Source organism: Pinus tabuliformis, chromosome 6 (genome assembly GCF_031772625.1).
Source record: "Pinus tabuliformis cultivar Carrire ecotype Pingquan chromosome 6, CPIR1, whole genome shotgun sequence".
NCBI lineage: Eukaryota > Viridiplantae > Streptophyta > Pinopsida > Pinales > Pinaceae > Pinus > Pinus tabuliformis.
In genome coordinates, this window is record NC_142292.1 from 1,393,317,761 (window position 1) to 1,393,322,038 (window position 4,278).

General features: G+C 34.9%; 1 pseudogene; it reads left to right on the forward strand.

Moving 5' to 3' along the window:
• LOC149263834 (DNA polymerase delta catalytic subunit-like) overlaps positions 1–4,043 on the forward strand; it is a 59,955-nt pseudogene extending 55,912 nt beyond the window's left edge.
• The last annotated feature ends 235 nt before the right edge of the window (positions 4,044–4,278 follow it).

The following is a 4,278-nucleotide window of genomic DNA, read 5'->3' on the forward strand; positions in this document are numbered from 1 at the left end:
TGAACTAAGTGCTTCCTATGTTTCATGTTACATGCTTGTATTTTTCCCACTTAGCATCTCAGTTCTTAACTTCCTGTAATCTTGTTTAGGAGGCTAAAGATCCTTTTGAAAAGGCTGTCTTGGATGGCCGACAATTGGCTTTGAAGGTAATTACAGATTTGTCAAGTCTGTACTAATTATGGCTTGGACATGGAATAAAAGTAAAACTAGGTATGCTGGTGAAACGTATAAAATAGTTTTGACCGTGTGCACTTGCAGATTAGTGCGAATTCAGTTTATGGGTTTACTGGTGCCACTGTTGGGCAATTTCCCTGTTTGGAGATTTCGTCAAGTGTGACAAGCTATGGTAATTTCACAGTTCTTCCATGGAAAGAAAAATTAAATCCATGGAAACCTTGATTCTCCCCTTGTTTTTCCTAGTTGTAATGTTATTGGTGCTTCTTTTACTTACAAGATAGAGATGCTTGTAGTCCTCACTTATTCTATATATGCATGTATTAGCCATTCACATTGATTATTTTTGGGCATCAATTATATCCATGTAATTATTTTCTTCCTCATGGCATAATGTTTTGGGTATGAAATGTAATTGACAATCTTGTACAAAGATGATCGAGTTCTTGAATTGCATTAATTAGTCATGTGTACTTGTACAACTAAGATGATATGCTTAGGCCCTCTTATTATATTTTGATTACAAGTCCAGTTTGATTTTTTGACACATTCTCTGTTCCATAAAAAAATATCGATTTTACGTATTGTTTTAAAATTTCATATCATTAATCATCTCATTTTTTTTCCACCTGTCAGGCCGTCAAATGATAGAGCATACAAAGAGGCTAGTTGAAGAAAGGTTCACAATAGTTGGTGGTTACCAATACAATGCTGAGGTAGGCTATTATTTAGGAACTAAAGGCATTTGTAACCTTTGAACTGGATCAGTAATGACAGGAAGTACACTTGTTGTATTGGTGATAGTCCAAGTTCCTGAAATCATAATGGGTGATCTGATCCTAACCAAGATTTCTACTGTAAATCTTGATATTATATTTTTATATTTCAATCTAGGTTGTATATGGAGATACAGATTCAGTTATGATACAGTTTGGTGTACCAAATATAGAAGAGGCAATGAAGCTAGGGAGGGAAGCCTCAAATTATATTAGTGGTACATTTACAAAGGTACAGTGTCAAGAATTTTAAATATCCGTGAAGCCTATAGAGTTTTTAATGATGTTTTTGTAGGGATGAATGTTTCAATATCACCTTTCTTTTTAAAACTAATCTTCTTTTGACATTCCACTTGCATGAGATCTTTGTAAATATGCATAGGACAAGATGATCAGTTATGCTTTTCTGTGGCTTATCTGCATCTGTTTCGTGCATCTTTGGCATCTAATCAGTGTGTTATTTAACATATGCTTTTATGCAGCCTATTAAACTAGAATTTGAAAAATATACTACCCATACTTGTTGATCAGTAAGAAAAGATATGATGGGTCGTTGTGGACAAAGCCAGATGCTTATGACAAAATGGATACTAAAGGTGACAAACCTGATCTTTTTGTTTCGAAGACAGGCCTTCGTGTTTGTGAAGGCTCAAAATGCTCTTAGAAAAATAATTTATTTGATGCCTTCTTAATTATTAAATATTCCTGATCTTTTAAATATTCCATATCAACAGACATTGAAACAGTGCGAAGGGACAATTGCCTGCTGGTGAAGAACTTGGTTAGAGAGTGCCTTCACAAAATACTCATTGATCGTGACATACCTGGTGCAGTGCAGTATGTAAAGAACACTATTTCTGACTTGTTAATGAACAAAATGGATTTGTCACTTTTGGTGATAACTAAGGTGAGAACAATGAATCCTTCTGCATGTTTATGACCAAATTTGTTTGACCATTTGTTACTTTTGAAATGGAGAAAATATGATAGGGGGAAGAGGAGACTTACATTGTGAGCAAGTCACTTATTACATATTCTGGTTTCAAGTGTTAGAAGTATGTACTATATACCTAGTTGGGGCAGGTCATGGAAGTTTCCTTTTTAAGTCTGTCATGTTTCTTCTCCCTACATTCTGTACTTGGAACGGATTCAGTCAATATTTACTGCTAGCAATGGGAGGAAGAAGTGTCAAGGAGGCTCTTATACAATTGAAGAAAATCAAAACATGACAATATATAATATATCTGCATTTTAAATCTCATCCTGAGAAAAATTGATTACTGTTTAGCTACGACAGAAACAGATGTTTGTAGGTCATATCCTTTATCAAGGCTATCAGCATATTCTTAACGGCATTGTTGTTTGCCTGTGCTAACAATCTCTTTGTTGAGTCAGGGTCTGACAAAGACTGGAGATGACTATGCAGTCAAGGCAGCACATGTGGAACTAGCTGAGCGCATGCGGAAGGTAAATACTGGAAATAACTTCTCAGAATAAGTATAATGAATGGTGCAATGCCTTCTGGTTCCATTTCTATCCTATCTCTCTATTTTTATTACTATAGTGCATCTAAATACTCTTGTAGTATTTTTCTTTTTATTGACAATGAGTCTATTGTTGGATTTTTTAAATTGATGTCGTGTTTTAAAGCCAAGTTGCCCCTGGTTTACAGAGGGATGCTGCAACTACTCCAACTGTGGGTGATCATGTTCCATATGTCATCATAAAGGTGGCAAAAGGTACCAAGGTAATAATTAACCGCTTCTGTGCTCAGCATAAGTCTCGATATTGCACTAAAAAATGGTTATTTTAATTATTTTATTATGTTTTATTTGGAGGCATAATTTACAGAGGGATTATGGATATAATGACTAATGTGTTTACTTGGGCTCAGGCATATGAGAAATCTGAGGATCCAATTTACGTACTGGAGAATAACATCCCTATTGATCCACAATATAATCTGGAGAATCAACTGAGCAAGGTGAAAGACCAAAGCATCATCACTTGCAGGATATGCTCTTTTTGAAAATTTCACCAGTGTTTCAAATATATCTTGATAGATAGTAATTCTTTCCAACTAAGTGTTTTTGATTAGTGCCTGTTTTTGCTCTATAGCCGCCGTTGAGAATATTTGAGCCCATTTTGAAGAATGCAAGCAAGGAGCTTCTTCATGGTAGTCACACACGAGCAGTTTCCATATCAACTCCTTCAAATAGTGGAATTATGAAATTTTCCAAGAAACAACTCAGTTGTATTGGTTGTAAAACACCTATCAGGTATTTAGTTAATACAAGTAGAGGGTGTCCTGCATGTGGATTCCTTGCTTATAGTAGTGCACAATTGAGAGTAACTATTATTTCAGTTTGGTGCTTTAGAAAGCTACTAGGGTTCATCTTTTTGATGTGGAAAAATCTATGAGGTTGCATGATTCCATGCCTACTCTCCTTGTAAGAAACTGTCTAGTTTTCTTATAATAAGAATGCCTGGTTAGGTTGATTCATATTGAAATTCATGATGTTACCTGATTTCATGTTGCCATTGCAGCAAAGAAGATCAGAAACTTTGTTCACATTGCAAAGGAAGAGAAGCAGAATTGTATCAGAAAACAGTTGCAAATGGTAAGCTGGTATTCTAATACCATTACTCTTTATTTGGAGAATTTAAAGTAGGCCTTGTGTCTATTGTTCTCACCTAGATTTTCTATCATATGACACTAATATTTGATCAATGTCAGTGAGGGAATTAGAAATGCTCTTTGGTAAACTATGGACACAATGTCAGCGGTGCCAAGGCTCTCTACACCAAGATGTTCTTTGCACAAGGTTTTTGAATGCTACATTTCAAGTATTACATTTTCATAACATGATTTAAATTTACATTATGGATGTATTTTGTAACATTTGTGTGAGCATGTATTTGTTTTTAATTAATAGGATTCTTTTTTTTATTTTTACAATTACCATCTCTTTTATACTTACATTGATGTCCTATCCTTATTGCAGTCGTGACTGCCTAATATTTTATCGTAGGAAGAAAGCTCAGAAAGACCTAATTGAAGCAAAGGTGCAACTAGAGCGCTGGCCGTTTTGAGGATGCTGCCTGTGTAGCTTGTAATTTTTTGTATTATCGAATATTTTTGTTTTCCTGAATTTTCTCTGGTGTATGTTTCTCTGATTTAATGGACCAGGGAATTTATTTGGTCCCTGAATCAGGATGAGCATGGTTTATTTATTGTACAGTAATTGTCAAGTCCTTGTTATTTAATGTTAACCAATTCGATATATCTTTTCTCCTTGCAAATGAGATGGAGAAAAAGTCAAAATGG